Raw genomic sequence first — 22,564 nt, 5'->3', positions numbered from 1 at the left:
TCACTTTTCTTCTTTTCTTTATTTCAGGTACTTGAGTTGCGTTTATGCTAACACGTTCTAAAGCTCGTAAGGAAGCAATTGATTCAACTTCTTCTTCTGATTCTGAAACAATGACAGAACCCGAAGCACAACCAGACAGTAAGGCATTGAAGGATTTCTCTATGCCAAAGATCGATGATATCCAGTCAAGCATTGTCAGGCCTGCAATCGCAGCCAAAGCCTTTGAAATCAAACCAGGAACTATTCAAATGGTCCAGAACTCGGTATAGTATGGGGGTTCTCCTACTGAAGACCCTAATATGCATATACGTAATTTTATAGAGATCTGTGACACTTTCAAATTTAATGAAGTCTCTGATGATGCTGTGAAGCTAAGGCTTTTTCCATTTTCACTGAGAGATAAGGCTAAGGGATGGTTACATTCTTTACCATCTGGTTCTATTACTACATGGGAAGATCTAGCTCAGAAATTTCTCACTAAATTCTTCCCCATGGCAAAGACTGCTGCACTACGAAATGCTCTATCTCAATTCTCTCAACAATCAAGAGAAACATTCTGTGAAGCCTGGGAGCGATATAAGGAGATGCTAAGGAAGTGTCCCCATCATGGCATGCCGGATTGGATGCAAATAAATTGTTTCTATAATGGTCTTGGACCTCAATCCAGGCCTATGCTTGATGCTGCTTCTGGAGGTGCGCTATGGGCTAAAAGTTATGAAGAAGCTTATGATCTTATTGAAATGATGGCTGCTAATGAATATCAGAACCCTACTCAAAGACTTACTCAAGGGAAGGTAGCCGGAGTTCTTGATCTTGACACGTCTACAGCTATTGCTGCTCAACTTAAGGCTCTCACGATGAAAGTCGATTCTCTGGCTCACCAAGGAATTCAACAACCAATCTCAATTTGCGAATTATGTGCTGGTACTCACTCTACTGATCAGTGTGCCATTTCTAGTGAATCAGCACAATTTGTGAGCAACTTTCAGAGAGGTCAACAGCCTGCTCCAGCTACTTACCATCCTAACAACCGAAATCATCCGAATTTCAGCTGGAGTAATAATCAGGGTTATAATCAGCCTCAACAAGGATTTCAACAGGGACCTAAACAATATAATCAGGCTGGAACTTCACAACAATATGCACCTAAACAGCCATATCACCCTCCGGGATTTCAGAATCATGGGCAATCAGCTAACGAAAGGTCTGACATGGAAGAACTAAGACTCATGTACAAGAGTCAGGCAGTAACTTTAAAAGCTTTGGAGACACAAGTCGGTCAGTTAGCTAATGCTTTATTAAGCAGACCACAGGGGAATCTCCCTAGTGATACAGAGGTACCAGGTAATAGGGACCCTAAAGAGCAAGTCCAATCCATTACGCTGAGATCTGGAAAAACTACAACAGGGCCAACCTCAACATTGGTACAAGATCAGGATGATGAACCGCAAGAAATTCCAGCAGAACTCCCTTCGAATACAATGGGCATAAAACCTAATGTTGAATTGGATAGGACTATCCCTGCAGCTGCTCCGGTGTCAAAGCCATTATATCCACCACCTCCGTTTCCTAGGAGGTTAAAAAAACAGCAGCTGGATAAGCAATTTGGTAAATTCCTTGAAGTTTTCAAAAAGCTTCACATCAACATTCCGTTTGCTGAAGCACTCGAGCAAATGCCTAGCTATGCCAAGTTCATGAAGGGTATTCTTTCAAAAAAGCTAAAGCTCGAGGAGTTAGAGACAGTAGCTTTAACGGAGGAATGTAGTGCTGTGCTTCAACAAAAATTACCACCTAAGCTGAAGGACCCGGGAAGCTTTACTATCCCTTGCACTATTGGGAAGTTCTCTTTTGATAAGTGTCTGTGCGACTTGGGAGCTAGCATCAATCTGATGCCTCTATCTATCTTCACACAACTTGGCCTGCCAGAGCTCAAACCGACAAACATGTCTTTACAGCTGGCTGATCGTTCGATCACATATCCGAGGGGTATAATTGAAGATGTGCTGGTCAAGGTTGATAAATTAATATTTCCAGCCGACTTCGTGATTCTTGATTTTGAAGAAGACAAAAGAATTCCTATCATCTTGGGTAGACCCTTTTTAGCCACCGGGCAAACATTGATCGATGTCCAAAAAGGGGAACTTACAATGAGAATACAAGATCATACGGTCACGTTCAACGTATTCAATGCAATGAAACTACCAACTGATGAGGAATCTTGTTTCAGTATGGATGTACTTGATACTACGGCAGAAGCTAATAGCCAGCGGGTTTTACAGAATGATGCATTGGAAGCAATCCTTACCAATGATGAGGAATTGGACAGTGAAGAAGAATTGGAAGAAATCCATCATCTTAACTCATCATCTTGGAGAAGGAATTTTGAACCACCTGTCGAATCTCTTGGCTTGGAGGAACAAAAGGAAGATCACAAACCACTCCAACCATCAGTGATTGAAGCACCTAAACTTGAACTTAAACCGCTACCGGATCATTTGAGGTATGCTTTTCTTGGTGAAAGTTCTACTCTTCCTGTTATTATTGCAGCTAACTTGTCAGGTGAGGAAGAGGAAAAACTTTTGAGGGTGCTAAGGGAATTCAAAACAGCAATTGGTTGGACTATAGCTGATATCAAGGGAATCAGTCCATCCTTTTGTCAACACAAAATTCTCATTGAAGAAGGAAGCAAACCGTCAATGGAACAACAGAGAAGGTTAAATCCTATCATGAAGGAGGTTGTAAAGAAAGAGATTCTTAAATGGCTCGATGCAGGTATCATATATCCAATTTCAGATAGCTCATGGGTGAGTCCAGTACAATGCGTGCCTAAGAAAGGAGGCATGACAGTAGTAGCCAACGAAAAAGGGGAACTCATCTCAACCAGAACTGTCACTGGTTGGAGGATTTGCATGGACTACAGAAAGCTGAATAAAGCTACAAGGAAGGATCACTTCCCTCTGCCTTTTATTGATCAGATGCTTGACAGGTTGGCTGGTCATGAATTCTATTGCCTGTTGGATGGGTATTCTGGCTATAATCAGATTGCTATTTCTCCGGAGGATCAAGAAAAGACAACCTTTACATGCCCTTATGGTACATTTGCATTCCGAAGAGTACCTTTTGGCTTATGCGGTGCACCAGCCACTTTTCAAAGGTGCATGATGGCAATATTCTCAGAGATGATCGGCATCAATGTGGAGGTATTCATGGACGATTTTTCTGTATTCGGAACATCTTATGACGAATGCCTCACGAATCTGAGAATGGTTCTTAAGCGCTGTGTGGAAACTAATCTAATTCTCAATTGGGAAAAATGCCATTTCATGGTGCAAGAAGGAATCATATTGGGACATAAAGTATCTGCCAAGGGACTGGAAGTTGATAAAGCGAAGGTGGAAACAATTAAAAATCTTCCTCCACCAATCTCGGTTAAGGGCATCCGAAGCTTCCTTGGTCATGCAGGTTTCTATCGGAGGTTCATCAAGGACTTCTCAAAAATTTCCAAACCTCTTTGCAATCTGTTAGAGAAAGACATTCCATTCAAATTTGATGAGGAGTGCTTGGAAGCATTCGAATTTTTGAAAAAGAAGTTGACATCAGCACCTATCATCACTGCACCTGATTGGAGTAAACCATTCGAATTGATGTGTGATGCCAGTGATTATGCTGTAGGAGCTGTACTGGGCCAGCGTACAAGTAACGTGTTTCATGTTATCTACTACGCCAGCAAAACTTTAAATGATGCACAGTTGAATTACACTACTACAGAAAAAGAACTTCTAGCTATTGTCTTTAGCTTTGAGAAGTTCAGATCTTATCTTCTTGGAACAAAAGTAGTGGTATACACTGATCATGCAGCCATTCGGTATCTCATCTCAAAGAAGGATTCTAAACCAAGACTAATTCGTTGGGTTCTATTACTCCAAGAATTTGATGTGGAAATTAAAGATCGGAAAGGCACGGAAAATCAGGTAGCGGATCATTTATCCCGACTAGAAGATCATAGCAAACAAACTACCGACAGTATTCTAATTAATGAATTCTTCCCAGATGAACAGTTATTTGGGGCTGAGGCCGAAGAGCCATGGTTTGCTGACATTGTAAATTATCTGGTGAGTAAGGTCATTCCTCCAGAATTCTCTTATGCTTAACGCAAGAAATTCCTTCACGATGTGAAATGGTATATTTGGGATGAACCCTTTTTGTTTAAACAAGGAGTCGATCAAATTCTCAGACGGTGTATCCCTAATAATGAAGTTGAGGGAGTTTTGCGCGAGTGCCATTCCACTGGTTATGGAGGTCATTATAGCGGAGAGAAGACAGCGAAGAGGGTACTTCAAGCAGGTTTTTACTGGCCAACTCTGTTTAAAGATGCTCATCAATTTGTGTTGGGTTGCGATCGATGTCAACGTACAGGTAATATTTCTAGGAGGAATGAAATGCCTCTTAAAATGCTTTTGGAAGTCGAAATATTTGATGTTTGGGGTATTGACTTTATGGGACCATTCGTTTCGTCTTGCAACAACCAGTATATTCTATTAGCAGTTGATTACGTGTCTAAATGGGTGGAGGTGAAAGCCTTACCTACAAATGATGCTAAGGTGGTCTTGCAATTTCTTCAAAAACAAATCTTTACCCGTTTAGGAGTCCCTAGAGTCATTATCAGTGATGAAGGCTCTCATTTCTGCAATCGGAAATTCACAACCTTGATGACGAGGTATAATATCAATCACCGGGTTGCTACTGCTTATCATCCTCAAACGAATGGTCAAGCTGAAGTGTCTAACAGAGAGATCAAACGCATATTAGAGAAGGTAGTTAACCCTTCTAGGAAAGACTGGTCCTTGCGATTAGACGAGGCTGCTTGGGCGTATCGAACAGCTTACAAAACACCATTGGGTACTTCTCCATTTCAGTTAGTGTTTGGGAAAGCTTGTCACTTACCAGTAGAATTGGAACATAAAGCTTATTGGGCACTAAAGAAGTTGAATTTCGACTTACAATTAGCTGGAGAGAAACGCATGATGCAACTCAATGAGTTGGAAGAGTTCCGCCTCCGTGCTTATGAAAATAACAAACTCTACAAAGAGAAAGTGAAAAGATTGCATGATCAGAGGTTGATACAAAAATCTTTTGTAGTAGGACAATTGGTTCTATTGTATAACTCTCGGTTGAAGCTGTTTCCAGGGAAACTCAAGTCACGCTGGTCGGGGCCGTTTACAGTCAAGACGGTATTCCCCCACGGTGCGGTAGAAATCTATGCCAAAGCACCGGATGAATCATTTAAGGTTAATGGTCAACGGTTGAAGCCTTATTTTGGCGGAAATGTGAATCGTGAGGTACAAACCACGATTCTTCAATCGGAATCGGATTAATTCTGGACTTCACGTCGAGCTAACGACGTTAAACAAGCGCTTCGTGGGAGGCAACCCGCGCATTGGAACCATGTTGTACCGTTGTAAACCTCAAAAACGCAAAAAAACGAGAAAATTTGGCCCTGGGTGACAGACACTAGCGCGCCCGCGCTAGTGTCCAGCGCGCCCGCGCTAAAGTGTACAGCGCGCCCGCGCTACACTTAGCGCGGCCGCGCTACTGTCTGCCCAGAAGCCCGAATTTCTCCCAAAAATATTTTATTTTCCGTTTTTTAAAGCCCACAATCCTAATTTTGCATGCCTAGCCCGAAATATATCCTCAATAACCCTAACTCAGCTTTCAAAATCCTATATAAACACAAAACCCATCTCTGATTCCTAATCTAATTCTATAAACCCTACATATATATATACACATCCATACACACAACCACCATCAAATCTCTCAAACCCACCTCACATAAACCTCTTGAAACTCTAAATCTCTATCAATGGCACCCAAAAGAGCCCGAAGATCACAAGGACCAAGCACCTAAGCCCCTACATCTAGCGATTCTTCCTCGATGGGTGAGGTTGAATTCACCTCCGATGGTGCACGAAACGAGTTTCAACGGCTTATGAATAAGTCGATAGTCAAGGAGAGGGGATTCTTACCCACGGCGGAAGATGGTGATCTCTTGAAGATGATTCAAGAAAGGGGATGAGAGTCTTTTTGCGAGGCTTCGGAGGCGGTTCCCTTGGCCATTATTCGCGAGTTCTATGCTAATGCCAAGGAGAATCGCGATGGGTTCACGGTGGTGCGAGGAATCCGTGTGGATTATAGTGCGGAGGCGATCCGTAGAGTGATTGGGGGGGCGTGCCAAGCGCCGTAATGAAGAAGATTGGGTTGTAGAGAGGATCGGGCGTGCCAAACGCCGGTTTGACGATGATCCGGTTGATCTTGAGCGGTTGGTGTATGATATGTGTGTGCCGGATACGAATTGGAAGATGACAGCACCTCCTTTGCCGTCACATGTTTCTTTTCCGGCAGCCGCTTTGAACCGGTATGCGAAGGCGTGGAACACCTTCATCTGTGCTAACATCATGCCATCTTCACATGGGCATGAGGTGACGGTGGATAGAGCTATTCTGCTCTTTGGGATTGTCTCGGACAAGTATATTGATCTCGGACATGTTATTCATCAGGGGATTCTGAGGTTCTTACAGGGAGGAACCACTGGTGCCATTCCATACGGCACAATTGTTACGAAGCTATGTCGAGCAAGCGTTGTTCGTTGGCCAGCCAACGAGCAATTACAGTTGCCAGCAGCACCTATTGATCATTCGGCGATCAGTCGGATGACGGAGTGGGATGGAGGAGTTCCCCACCCTCGAGGCCTCGGGTACATATATGATGAGATGCCAGGGGGACGTCCAGGATTTATTAGGAGGGAGCGCACTAGAGCTTCTGGAGCTGGTACTTCTCAGACGGAGAGGAGCTCTGAACCGATGGGAGATGTTCATTATCGCCGACTAGCGAGACGGATGGACACTATGCATGACATCCACCAGAGGTTTGCATTTGATTTGACGCAAGCTCTTGCACCTGCTTTCTAGGCACAGGGGGTCACAGTTCAGTGGCCAGTATTCGGAGCAGGAATGCAGTATCCTCCACCTGATTCACCTCCAGCAGAGGAGGGGGAGGACTCGGACTCCGAGTAGGTATGTGGGTGCTCTAGCCTTTTTATCATTTTCAATGGGGACATTGAAAATTTTAAGTTTGGGGGTGGTAATCTAAGGAAGAGCATATTATTATAATGTAGTTTATTATTGCATGTGTTAGTTAGTTCATGTAGTTCACGTTTATTTTATTTTGCTTTGATTATTTCTCATGTTTTTTTATTTTTCTCACGTTTTCTTTCTATTTTTCTCAATTTTTTTTATTTTACATGTTTAGTGGTAATTGTCGTAGTTAGTATCACGAGCATTTGCATGAATTATGAAGTTAAGCCAAGTTAATTGCCTATGATGAGTTATGTGCGTAGTTCTTGATTAGTAGTTTCAATTGCAATGCTAGGTTAGTACTTGGAAATTGCTTGTGTTGGAAATTGTAATTCACATATGTTCTTGAGATAGGATTTAGACGAAATTCCATGAATTCTAGGATTGAATTGAACACCCTTCAGCTTAGGTCTGTAATTCTTAAGTTTGGGGGAACTGAGGAGTAGATATACCTTCTAAAAAAAAAAGAAAAAAAAATAGTAGTAAATAAATTCACTAAAATAATAAGTGGTAGAATTAACTAGGTTGAGCTCATTAGTACTCGAGTAATTAAGTCTGAGGGGACTTTGTGCCTAACAACCTAAAGCCCTTCGTGGTTTGGGATTGTTGACCCAACACTCGCTACATGGGTACTAGTGCATAAATCTTTAGGGATCTCAACCATTGCACGGTTAAATAAACCACTAGAATAGAGTGAATAATTGGTGTGTGAAGTCTTGTGGTGTTCGTAACGCATTTACACTGCGAAGCGCTCTGACCTTAGACCGAGCAATTAATCACCAATAAAAAGAAAAAAAATAGTGAATAAAATAGAAGGGTGTGGACATTCTTTGGGACCTTGGCTTTTAGTTGGACTTGAGTGACGGGGTGTTAGTTTTAAACTTTTACGATTCTTGATTGGGATTCTGTGGGAGTAGTAGTTTTTATCTTTTCTCAATAAAAGAGCATGCTTGCACACACTGGCACTCCACACTTGTAAATAGAGGAGTAATTGACTTAGTAGCGAGAGAGATGAAATTCGAGAACATTAGCACAATCTGAGGTATTATAATTGGCAAGGCAATTACTTCATAGTTCACTCATTCATCACGTAGTTGCATTCATGCATTGCATTGTATTATTGTATAGTGTCGTTGACGCTTGAGGACAAGCATCAGTTTAAGTTTGGGGGTGTGATAAGTGGTATTTATACACACTTATAGGCCTTCATTTCCACTTAAATTGGTTGGTTGTACTTAAGTGTTTAGTGTCTTTTGATGTGTTTTTAGTGTTTTTCTGTGCAGGTCACGAGTTGAGGTGATGAAGTGATTTTCTATCATTCTAGGTTGTTTTTGGTGCATTATTTGCAAGAATAGAGAATTGTGGATTCATCACGACTTGGGATTTTGTGGGTACATCTTCTACAAACCCTCACGAGAACACACTCGTCCACTAGAGCTATCTAGGGGTTTAAAGGGCTTGTTGCATGTGCTAAATGCAACCGTGATCACCTACGGAAGTGGTACTAGAGTGAGGACGGGCATGCACGCGAGAACGAGCTAAAAAACGAAGAAACGGGCTGCCAGTGGCAGACAGTAGCGCGCCCGCGCTAAAGCTTAGCGCGCCCGCGCTAGCTACTGTCCCCACTAGCGCGCCTGCGCTAGTTTAGCGCGGCCGCGCCCAGCAGAAGTGTCCCGGGCCGATTTTTGGAGCTTTTCTGATGGATTTAAGCAGCGGTCAAGGCCCGGTTGACTTGGTCAATGTATTTTAATTTCTCATGTGAAAAACCCTAACCACACTTTTATCGTAGAATATCGGATTATAGTTTTATCAGTTTTTCTCTTGTAATCAAGCACATTATCAGTTTTGTATTGGATCGTTCTTCGCGAGGAAGTGACAGTTTCGAGCGAGATCGTGAACATCAAATCTGTAACGTTGTGTTCTTTATTATTAATTCAAGTATTTTTATTCCGTTTAATTCTCGTAGTTTATTTATCATGTTTTCATTAGAACCCATGATGTCGATTAGTTCGATTATGAACTAACCGCCTTCATGGGATTCTAATGGATTTATCGATGTAGTCTAGTAAAGAATATTAATTGCTGATTTTGTGACGTACGTTGATTTCTTTGCATGCGCCGTGTTTATTCTTCTTAGGAGCGTAGCTAACTTCTAAGTTGTTTGTTAATTTTTTCTGAAGCGAGAGTGGATGATTGAATTCAGAACTATGCCATGTAAACATAGGATTATGTGAATGAAACATAATTTGTGGTAGACTTGAACTATTTTTATCACCCTGTGTAATCACGAGACGACCTGTTTTTAAACCTCTCTGCTTACACTACCGCTATAGAGATATAGGGTCTGAGCTTTGTTGGTGTCCATGAGATTTCTGTCTTAATTGCGGATTTTGATTGGTATGATATGTGTGCAACGAGAGTTGGCATGTATTACTTTCGTGTTGTCTGATTAGGATCAACAGTCACATGTTAATCAGTAATTTCAATTCTAGATGAATTCGATAATGAAGTTAGAATCCCATGTGTTTTCCTATTCTGAATTTGATTAGTAAATTTAGTTATTAGTATAAAAGAACACATCCTTGTTAATTGTCTTAGCAGTGAAAATTACTCATACATTGTTGCATAGGTGCGTATTCTTAATTCACCAGTCTCTGTGGGATCGAACAAATATATTACTTGTGATCACGTGCGCTTGCGTGTAGATTTTTGCGAACAGGCAATTCTGTCATTTCCTTTGTTGCGCCAAGGCTGTTTTACAGTGAATACTATGAGGGGCTTTTGTGACTTTTCACAACTGGCGCCTCATCAGTGTTCACTGTATGAGTATTCATATTTTTTCGGTCAAGTAAGGAACTCGGCGCAACATTTGACTTTCTCAGTCAAACGTTGCGCCACAGCCACTGTATGTATCCACTGTGTATAGCATAGGGGATAGTTTTGTAATTTCAAAACTTGCGCCCCTATTGATACTGTATGTGTATATGTGTTGGTTACTTCTTTTACTTTTCAAAAATCTTTCAGTTATATACACACGCATATACACACGCCACAAAAACCCTCCACTGCCTCTTTCAAACTCACGAACTCGAGTTCTTAAATCGCCCAAATCACCATCAAAACTTTGTCCATTTTAGTTTCTGGAACCAGTATCGTGACTCCCTTGCCGAGCTCTTTCTTTTCATACCAAAACTTTAACGATCCGTCGTTATTTTTCGTGAGGGCTTTTCGAAACCTTTGAACTTCTTGACTAGTTTTGAACGTGATCTAAGGGTCGAAAATTTGCATAACCGATACCATAATTCTTAGAATTTCAAGAAGTATAACATACTGTAATTTCATCGAAATCTGAAATTCTTGAATTTAGGGTTTTACGGAGCGTTATTATTTAATTATTTTCGTGACATAAGTTGAAATTTGTTCGTTATTATTCGTGAAACGAAATTTATAATCATTTTTAATTCCAATTAAAAAATGGCTGCAAATTTTGAGATTCCGAAAACAAATTTCACTATTGTTGAAAATAATAATTTAATTACGCAAGCGAATTATCGACGCTGGGTTAGATATATGTCAGAATTCTCATTTGCACGATTTGCTATGATAGAGTCTGTTTATCTTAACAAATCTCTACTTCGAGATTTTCTGTCTTCTGTTTCTGTTGTAAATGAAGCACAGGTATTTGGACTCAAGTGTGTTATTCAGGGACGAACACTGATGATAACTGAACAAACTCTGAACAATGCACTCCATCTGCCAACTGACAATTTTGAAGCTGTTCCAGACAGGGCTGAAAGGATAAACTTCTTCTTTGCTATTCATTGCCAGAGGGAGAATGGTGATCTTCCAGGAAAAATGTACGTCAAGCATTTACCTCGAGAATGAAATTTCTTCTTTAATTCCATCTCTCATGTATTTGCACCAAAGACTGGAGGGTTCCATGGCATCACTACTTTCAATCAAGAAATTGGAATTGCAATAGCACAGAACACAAGAATAAATCTGGGACATCTGATAATGGGAGCTTTTCAGGACTCCTTAAGGAAGAACAGGAATGTACTTCTTTATCCTCGGTTCTTCCAGATAGTGCTGAACCAACTGCTTTCTCCTGCTGAAAGAGCTGTCTATCCCAATATAGACAATGTTATATGCTCTTTCATGACTACCAGGGTGATCTCTATGCTGGAAAACCATCAGAACTACACCAACAATGAGGATGTGGTTCTTCCGGAGGCAATGCAAGAATTCCTGAACAATCAAAACTTGCCTCCACAACATATTCAGAATGTTGCTGATCCAGTAGTTCCTGAGGAGGAAGCCCCTGAAACACAAGCTGAAGAAGTCACTGAGTCATCTCATCAAGCTAATATCCCTGAGACTCAAACTTCTCAAATGGAAGAGGAAGTGATAGTGGAAGATGCACAGACATCCTCAGATGACAATGCTCAATCTGAAGGAGAGGATTCATTACAAGATAATTCTACTGATTCTGAGGATGAAGTGAATACTCATGTTCAAACCACTGCAGCTGCACCTTCTAATGATGTGATGGTGGATGTTGATGAGCTTTTCTCTAACACTTACAATCCACTGCTACAGTCAGGTATCCATTCTGATTCTGACAACTTATCATTTAGTGCACCTGATTGGGTTCAGAATCTTTTGGATGCCAATCAGCTTTCATCACTTCTCACAAGTGCCAATGAATTTGAAATCCCCCAAGTTCATAACCAAGGCACCACTTTACAAACACCTGAAGCAGAAACTACTCTACCCCTCAGCCAACCACTTATTATTTCTGAGAGAGAGGGAGAAAGTGCCTTAAGTGCACCACAAAAGGAGGTTGTTTCTGAAACTGCAGCTCTGTCTCCTAGTCAGGAAAGGAGAATAGAACCTGAGACAACTGCAAATATGTCTATTTCTTCACCACCTCAGCCACATGATATTACAATGCACAGTGAGGTTGCACACACAGTTGAAGAATTGACGGTTGCTAACACTTTGTCGTCCATGTCAGGGATAAACACTGTTGTTTCTGATCCTATTCAGGGTCAAGTGCCTTCACAGGCTTCTGGGGGAAACTTGGATGAATTGCCTAATTCTCCATCCTTGTCTACCCCCCTCGGAGGAACATTCCCAGATCCCTTAAGGGACTCTTCACCTCTCGAAGGTGAACGGCAATCTATTTCTGAGCCCTTCATTTCAGGAAGTGTGCCAGTTATAGAGGACTTGTCACAAAGTTATTCGATGTCAAAGGCAGTTGTGGGAAACCAGGGTGCTTCGCCTATTCAAGGATCACATCCTTCGAGCCCTGTGTCTACCCACCCTGAGATTCCAACTCAGGATCCATCAAAGGACTCACTACCTTCGAGTAGTTGGCAACTTGTTTCTAATGACTCAGATTCATCTGACGAGGAAACTGAGGACGAAGGCTCACGAACCTTCATTGCACCTTCTGTGACCTCTCTAGAAGAGGCTAAGAAGATTTCTTCTACAGGTACATCTAAGGCTGCTGGAACTTCTTTGAGTGAGAGGGAAACACCAACAGAACTTGATATACAGAAACCCTCTGACCCACTGAGTGTTCTAGCTTTGAGTGAAACGAGAGAAACACCTACAGAACGAACAAGTGAGAACCCAACAGCCCCACCTACAATTGAATCTGCTATTCCAACTGTATCTGTGACAGAATTTGAAGCTCTGAAATTCAAAGTTCAACATCTTGAAGCTGAGAATCTTGTTCTACGGGAGGAGTTAGTGGAAATCAAATCAACAATGGAACAAAGGTTGGCTGCTCTTGAAGCTAAATTGCTGGCATCTCAACTTTCCAGAGAGGATTACTCAACTGAGGGGGAGAGAGCAGCAGAAAAAGCAAAGGGAAAAAGGGTGATCACAGGGGTGTCTGATGAACTGATTGATTTTGCTCTTAAACATCAATTCAGTTACAGTCATGATGAATACATCCCTGAGTTTGTGGATGATAGAATAATGAGGATGGTTGGTGCTGAGAATGATAATCTGGAAGAAGGAGAAATCCCAGACAATGAAGTCTTTGCTGATGAACTTGCATATCACAATGACATCTTCCCTCCTCAAGAATTTGAAATTGCAAATCCACAAGACATTGCTGATGTTTCTAAGGATTATGCTGAGCAAAGGAGAGCAAGGGAGAAGTTAGAAAATCAAAGACGAATTCGAAGGGAAAGGAGACTTGCCAACTTACATAAAGATGGAGCTGAATGGGACATTGCTAGATCTGTGTTTGATTTTCCAGAGGTCACTCAAGAAAACAATGATGACGAAGTGAAAGATATCTTTGACTCCTTCAGGAACAATTACAAGGATTTACATGATTATCACAAGGTGTTAAATGATATCATTTCTACTGTGTCTGTTGCTGTGCTTCCCAGAAGAGGATGAATGGTAAACATGTCATTTGAGCTACAAAGAGAAGGCCATGGACTCAAGCATGTGTCAAGTCAGTTTCTCAGAGATCTATCTTTAACTGAGCTGTTTGTGGTAAGAAATAAGATCATCTCAACCGGCAGAAAGCATAATGAAGTATTCAGAGATATGGTGGAAGAATGGATCACTGATATTGGAGTTGAAATTCATGACAAACCTTCAGTTATCAAATATTTCAAGGATGGTATGATTCAGAGTATTGGACTCACTGATGAAGCATTGTCAACATACAATCCTCGTATACTGAAATATCTGGAAACTCAAGTCAGGGAGAAGTGCTCAAGGACTAGCAAGGGAAGACTAACTGCAGAACTGCTATATGCCTATCGTCTGAACTTTGCTGCTCTGAGAGACTTAGACTTATCAGCAATCAATCGTCAACCACCATATCCACTGCCTCCACTCAATCCTGAAAATCCTGAAAATCCAAAAGCACCTGTTGTCACTTACAATCCTACTTCTGTGATATTCAAAAAGAAGAAAGACTCTGAGGCCACTGCTATACCACTTACAGAGATTGGAAAATTCTCTTACAAAAGAATCATTCGTGCTGTTGCTGCTGTCAAGTTATCAGTTGTGAAAGAAGACAAGAGTGTGCTCAAAGATTTGATTGATCTTCTAGAGATAAGAAAAGCTGTAGAGACTGTCCATAACACTTCTAGGGTTCGTGCTCATCCATCAAGAATCATCATGAAAATTGAAGGAATGGAGATGAATGTCACCTTTAAGAAGTTGAAGAAAATGGTTCATGTCCAAACATTAGAGAAGATGAAGAAGAATCTAGAGCAACCTCCACCTGAGAACACACTGGAGCAAGTGGCACTGAGTACCATCACTGCTAGGATTGAAGAAATTGAGAACAAGCTCACTCAGAAGAAAGAGGAGGAAGCTGCAAAGAGAAGAGCAGAGCAAAAGTTGATTAATGCAAGAGCCAAGAAACCAAGAAGAGAATAGTACAGGCTAGAGGAACAATGGCTGCTTGTATTTACTTTTGATTTCTGGAAATTGTAAGATATAATCCAGACTGTACTTAGTATTATTTCCTGCTTAAAATAGTATGCTTTTTCATTATGTCAGTTGAGTTATCCTCTTAAAGGATTTGCTTGTCGAACTCTAACAATCAAATAGGGGGAGATTGTAAAGCATAATGTAACGTAACTGTAATTACGATAACTCAACACAACAAAAGACAGGATACAATACGTAAGTATAATACATGAATCTACAGGTTGGAGATTCGATACGAACAGACAAAGACAATCAAGATATCAGAGACGAGCATCCGTCCACTGAAAGAAGTTCATTAATATGTTCAAGCCTCAGTGAAGAATAAAGTTCAATGTGTCTGCTATCAAGATTGCCTGAAGATCAAGTATCAAAGACCAGAAGATTCCAGTATATTTAATTTGATTATTTATAATCAAATTTATCGAAGCAACATCTAACCCGGAATGACTGATCAAGTATATTATCAAGCAAAGGATTCAAAGAATTATTTCAGTTCGAGTCGTTCGTGAACCAGACCAGTGCACAGGACGTCAGGACGTACGAAAGTATTCAGTGGATTCGATCAACGAATTAATTGATCAAGTCAATCGAGCTGCTCCAGAATATTGCCAAAGAATTTATTAATATACATATGTACATATATATATTAATTGTGAATTACTTGAACATAAATAATTCAAGTAATTATTTAAACACAATTAATTCTATATATATGTATATATATATATATATATCTTAATAAGTGATACAAATGGAAGTCTAAGGCAAATTCTTCTAAGTATACAAACAATGCATATACTGTGAATGAATCAGGCGCCAAGTTTGACTGGAAGTCAAAACTTGCGCTTGGTTTATTCATCAGGATATTGGCTAAGTAGTGTTACTTGTATACTGAAGAAAGGAGCGCAACATTTGACCAAAAAGTCAAATGTTGCGCCTCCTGTCATCTTCCTTGGCGCAACTTCAAGGTTTACTTAGATTTCTCTAAGTCAATTACACTGTCTCCCTTCTTAAGCGCAACTGTTGACCTTTGGTCAAAGTTGGCGCCTCATATACAAGGGAAGAGTCAAGTGCATCTATTACTTAGAATTTAATCTAAGTCTTGTCCACTGTGAAGCTCTTGGCGCAACCATTGACCAAGAGAAGGCGCCATGTTTGACTTTTCATTTAAGCATAACTTAGAATTTTATTCTAAGTACTACAAACCATATACTGTGATGAAGTCAAAGCGCAAGGTTTGACTATCACTGGTCAGTGGCGCAACTTTGGTACATTCTGGGAGTTAGATTTATTTTCATAAATCGAATCCGTCCAGGACGAACTCAAGTCGTCCAAGACGAACTCGTTAATTATGGTTAGTTGTTGGAAAGCCTATAAATAGAGGTTGATGTTTTCATTTGAAAACAACTACACACTTTGTAAGTGCACACACTATACACATTCTCGAGAGTTAAATTAGAAGATCGTTTTTATCGAAAGTTTGTAATAGAGTGATTGTAGTCTCTGCAGCCGACACTTGTGTTGGAATTTGTAGCACCCGAGGATTATTTCTAACACAAAGAATATTCCCCGACTTGCTGGAGTTATTTATTTACGATTGATTTAACATGGACTGAAACAAGATTATCCGCAATTAAATTAAATCGAAGAAATTGGTACGACGTATTCAACCCCCCCCCCCCCCTTCTACGTCTGATTGGACCTAACAGATATTTTATTATTTGATAGGCACGCGACATCCCTGTCATACAACTAGAATGTTACATATATGGATCAGAAAACAGAAGGCAATCTTAGATGTTTATGGTGATTGGATGACTTCCTATAATAAATTTTCGACATTTCTTAGTGCTAATTGCTCTAAGTGATGCTGAAGCTGGTTCTGAAACCTAACACATCTGTGTGTTAACGTGTATGGTGGGCATTCAAGCCAATGATTGAGGGATGACAACATGCCCGACCTGTTATATATTAGCATTGACGATACCTTTTTAAAAGGAAAATACAATTGGAAACTATTAGTTACAACGCGATTCGATTCAAATAATTAATAGTATCTTATTGCATATGGCTTAGTTTATGAAGAATCAACTATCAATTGGTCTTAGTTTCTATACCACCTTCGAATATATGTATGTCAAAATAGAAAGGGTATGGGTATTATTTCTAACAGACATCCTGGAATCATCGAAGCTATGAATAGGGTCGAAAATGGCTTTGCCGGTGAATTTACATCGATTTTTTTGTTGCATTTACGTAGCAATTTTAGTTTTTCTTTTGCAGGTTCACATTTGAAGATGTTGTGTTTGGGTGACTGGTAATAGATCTCATTTATGAAAATTTGAGATAGCCATGACACAAATTAGAGAGCTTAATCCTAATGCAGAAAGATGGTTGCAAAAGATTTCACTAGAAATGTGGGTCGTCTCATGATGGAGGTTATCATTATGGTCAAGCAACAACAAACATAATTGAAAGTTTCAATGGACTTTTGCGTTCCGCTCGATTTTTATCGGTCACAACAATGGTGGGGTACATAAATTATCGATTTGTGAACTTAATTGCTAGGAGAAGGCCTTAAATTCTGGATGACCTTCAAAATGGTCAATTTTTTTGTAAAAAATCAAGAGAGTTATTTGAAACCGTTGAGAAAAAAGCATCTGCATATATGGTTATTCCCTACAATGAACAAAGGGGTGTTTTCGAAATTAAAACTGTATAATACAGAACCAAGAATGGATCTTGGAAAGGCGGAAACAAACACAATGTGTATCTGCGTAGAGGTTTTGCTCTTATGGAAAATGGAGCAGATATCATTTTCCATGTTCACATATTGTGGCAGGTTGTTTGACTTGCAACCTAGACGAGAAGCACTACATTCAATCATACCATTAATTATCTATCACGCTTTCCGAAATGTGGAAGTATGAATTTAACCCGCTCCCTAATCAAGCATTATTTTAATGTTTAGGTGATGTATTTTATTTTCTGTGTAATATATTTTATTTTAATATTTATGTAATGCATTTATTTTTTATTTTTTTGACGAACAATAAAATTTTATTGAACATAAAACATAAGAACACAGTCGGGACAAACCTCCAAACTAACAACTACAACCTGATTGTGAAACAAAAATCGAGCTAAACAAATAGCCGCTTTGTTTTCAGATTGCTTAACAGATAGAATATAAATATTCTTGATAATAAAAATGATTACAAAAGTTTCTCGAGCAATCCAGTCGACACCAACATCACTGAAAAATATAGTAAAATCACAATTGACCTGCACACATAAAAAACCGGTGATAGACTAGTGTTCATATCCATCAGTTACACCAACTGAGGTTGGGGGTATAGATGCCCCATATATTGAACAATCCTTTGTGCGAGGTGAGCTCTCGCGATAAGTACCACAATTCCAGATTTGAAGCGGGTTGCCCAGATCTCCCAATACACCGTGGTAATCATTCTTCACGCAACATGACAACGAATCAAAAACGCAACAAGACATACACCCAAAAAATGGGGACAACAACCCAAAAAGATGGGTACGGTAACAAGATCACACCCAAAAGGATTTAGATCTCGATTTTATTGAAAACTATTATAATAGAAATTAAAGATATAGAAATGGAGGAAACAGGATGAGAGGATGGATGAGATGGATGTGGTATTGATGAAAGAAGGGGGCGGTGAAGGATGGATGATAGTCATGAAAGTCGGCGGACTCTCATTAGGGTTTTGAGAGAGAATGATTAGAGCTAACAAATCGGGGGGCTACTTTGAGAATCATGCATTTATTTAATATAATTTAAAATATTCTGCAATATATTTATTTAATAAATTTTATTTTGATATAGGGTTTATTTTATTTTAATAAACTTTAAATTAAAAATAAAAATATAAGGTGGAAGTTAAAATGAGTAAATGTATGTTGGATTAGTTACTAAGAGAAAAGAAGTGATTAAACATGGGAGAGGGAGAGCGGGAGGGGGGGGGGGGGAGAGAGAGAGAGAGAGAGAGAGAACAAAAACTTGGATCTTGGATTTTTTGGGAAAGTAAACACAGGACATGGATAGTATAGGAATAGATTCGGAGTTGGTTAAGCCCAAGTAGCTTAGCTGGCAAACTCTTTCACTTACTATGTATATTATTTTATTAGTATGCACTCATTTTACTCCCTGAATCATTTAAAGTTGTTGAGTTATTTTATAAATAGATCATATTACTATGAATAAAAGCTGCAATTTCTGAAAAATGTAATGTTAAAAATATAAACATTCAATTGATCGTTAAAAATTTTAATATTTTAACGTTCCAAAATTTTTACACTACATTCACTTCTTTCTCCTCTTCAAATAAGCTTATATACTAAGATCAAAAATGACTCAAACAACCGTGACAAAAAAAATGACCCAAATAATTATTCGCCTTCAAACCCACATATTTGATTAACCATATCCATATTCATTCCAAAATTTTTATTTTCCCTATATCCAAAATCCATATACCGATAATTCTCAATTTTCAAACCCACAAAATCCAAATTTTCAATTTTCATTTTCAAATTTGTAGTTTTTGTATCCTCCTAATATTCAGTTTCTTTTTGTTCAAAATTTTCAAAATATGCATCAACAATTTGGAATTTGCCACATGCCGAATTATCGTAGAAGGAGTGTTGAATACGATACTCGCTTTAATTTCAAATTCTTTCAGAAAAATAAATTGCAGTCCAGTAAATGAGTTTCGTATTTCAATATATCGAGTTCGGTTTTTGAGAATATTTAAAATTAAGCTGACACACAATATTTCTCAAGATATAGTAATAAAGCCCTAAAGGGGTGCTATAAATTCAAACCCGTAGGTTGACTACAATGACTACGACTGCAAACACTACAACTCCTAATTTATATGAATATGTCTTTACAATACCAAGGTAAGAGTGTATGGGTCTGTTTGTCGAAGTGTGCTAGCAGAGCAACACCGGAGTCATTTCATCTAGAAGGATGATTTTAATTGTGGGAACCAGAATCACATATTTATAGAAATTGTCACAACTGACCATAATTAAGTAGGATATATGTCCTCAAGTCATCTTTACAGTATGTATCAGTATACTCTTCACCTGGTGCCAAGATATAGAATTGAGGTCCCCTGACGCCATACACATAGAATGTAATGTATGTGACGCTATGTGCTTTACTTAGACAAATCTTCAGTTTAACCTGGTGCTGATTGGAAAATCTTCACCTGGCGCCTCCTACAGTGGAAGCATTGTATGGAGCGGCATGTCTTTTGGACTTGGGAAAATCTTCACTTTAACCACCTGACGACACTCATACATAAGCATCTTCACTATATGGGCTCCATGTCCTCCATGCCTTAGCTGATTCACCGCTTCAAATCACCTAGCGCTCCAAGGAGTGAACTTGTATATTGTATAGGCACAAGCTCCCTGAATCAAATTTTCATCCTTTTAAGCACCTGGCGCCACATACAGTGGAATGTATGTGACTAGCGTCACGTCACCTAACTTGGTGTAGTTAACTACAAACCACACACTATTATATGTGTGTGGGTCATGTTTTACTTAGAACCATTACCCTAAGAACCCTTAGCATTATTTTTAGTATTAATTAGGGTTCTGTAGCAGAACTGCACATGTAAAAAATATCATATTTACATATAATATTTTGAAATTATTTTTGAACACATACAGCGATGCGAAAAACATGTATTTAGATTTCGATCGTGAAAATCTATTTAAAATTTAGGGTTTCGCAGCGGAACCTTGGTAGTTCTAAGGTTCTATTTTAAGAATTGGTTCTCTCTTGAGCACGACCCTATATGTATATATGGGTAATGTTCAGCTTAGAACCCTTAGAACCTTAGCCTTATTTCTAGTATTGATTAAGATTTTGCAATAGAACTGCACAAAAAATGTCGTGTTTATTGTATTATATTTCAAAATTATTTTTGAGCATACATAACGATGCAAAAAACATGTATTTACATGTTGATCTTTAAAATTTATTTTAAATTTAGGGTTCTGCAGCAGAACCTTAGAGGTTCTAAAGTTTTATTTTAAGGATTAGTTCTCTCTTAAGCGCGACCCATATATATATATATATATATATATATATAGGCCAACATTTTAGAGAGGGACTCCTTATATAGAGTTACATAGTGCGCCACTATAAATCATCAATTTTATTATAAATTTTGTTATAAAATACATATAAAACGTGATTCTAATATAGAATACTATAAAATAAATCTATTTTAAGTGATTTAACACTTAAAATTTGATTAAAGAAAGTATATTTTCAAAACTGATTTTACAACAGAATAATTCTGGATGATTATTATTCTGTTATAGAATCATGTTGAGATATTGCATAATTTTAGATGATCTTTGGAATAAAAAAATTTTATAACTTCGTTTACGGTTTAATAATCAAAATTTGCAATTATATTTCATAAAAAATATAATAGAATATATATTATTAATATATTTATAATGGTGTGCTACGTAACTCCATATAAGAGGGTATGCTATGGAGTGCTACCATATATATATATATATATATATATATATATATATATATATATATATATATATATATATATCCCCTCTCTATCTTTCTTTTCTCTGTATATGTGTTTGTGTGTGTAGATTGAAGAAAAGAAAAGATTAGTTTGCTTTTAGTTGATTTTTTAAGAGCATATTTATCAAGTGCACTAGCTCACTAAGTCACTCGCAACATAATCCTAAAATCTGGCCCTTATAGGTAGTGCTTATACATTTTGGGAGTTATTCATGTTGTTGGTCGATGTTGAATGAAGATTTGATGTTTCGAATGTTGACATACCAGTTAGGTATTTTCTACCTTTTTGTTGATTTTTCATGAATATATTTAGTGACTACGAATGCTTGGTAATTGTTCTATTACGCTATGTATTATACTTGATTGCTTTATCTTTTTATATGAATTATGTGGACAATGTTTTTAGACTTTTACATTAGTTTGTTTCTTTGGTTTTAGTTATTGGAGTCATTAATCTACTACCTTATATTGTTTAGCTAGAGTGCAACCAATTTAATCGAATTTATCTTTTTAGTTGATTGAATTTCGAAATCAATATTTACTAGGATGTCATATGTCATAGTGGATTGGGAGATATATAAAGTTTGTTATAATATATAAGAAAGATTTATAATTAAATATATTATTTTATTACTTATTAGATTGAATCATGTCTTGTACTCTACACAATTTAGTTGTAATATTCTCTGATGTTAACAGAGGATTTAGTTATAATTTACTTGTGAGAAATCAGGATGGTACAGTTATTCTTCAATAAGTGGTAGATAGGAACTTATTCATTTCCACTGAAGGATTAATGAAGCTGTTGATTGTTCTTTGCATCTAGAATATTTTTAATCCTCATCAAGATAGACTATGAAGGATATAAGATCATAATTGTAGACCTTAGCCTTAATGATAAACAAAGTTCAAAGAATTTTAGGGTTGCAGAAGTACATCTGATTTAGTTGAAGTGCCATAAGATTCCATTTTATCTTGATTTAGTTGAAGTGCCATAAGATTGATCAATTGTTGCTGACAAAAAAAGGTACGAAGTTTAATTTTAGTGTTAGTCGCTTGTGAATCAGACCAGTGCGCTAAGCATCAGCATGTAGGGAGTGTTGATCGTTTTTATCGATCGAAAAATTGGTCCAGTCAAATCAAGTCAACTGAACAAGCCAAGGTCAAGCCTCTGCCTACTACTCCAAAGTCTTCCCAAGTCTACTGCTCTATCTCCTATAGTCAAAGTCTACATACTCGTAGATTGAATTGTATCGAAATACAATAAACCGCATCCCGGATTGCTTTATTTCAAGAAAGTTTATCATTTAACTGTAAGTCATGCAAGCATGGCTTCGGAAGTTTAGCC

General features: G+C 38.4%; 1 non-coding gene across 1 annotated transcript; it reads right to left on the bottom strand.

The window, feature by feature from the left end:
• Positions 1-506: 506 nt before the first annotated feature.
• Positions 507-613, bottom strand: LOC135152467 (small nucleolar RNA R71). The gene has a single exon (XR_010291645.1). It is a non-coding gene; the product is annotated as a small nucleolar RNA R71 (small nucleolar RNA).
• Positions 614-22,564: the final 21,951 nt, after the last annotated feature.

Source organism: Daucus carota, chromosome 4, assembly GCF_001625215.2.
Source record: "Daucus carota subsp. sativus chromosome 4, DH1 v3.0, whole genome shotgun sequence".
Taxonomy (NCBI): Eukaryota; Viridiplantae; Streptophyta; class Magnoliopsida; order Apiales; family Apiaceae; genus Daucus; species Daucus carota.
The sequence above is the reverse complement of the archived record's forward strand: the minus strand, read 5'-3'. Positions and strand labels throughout refer to the sequence as shown.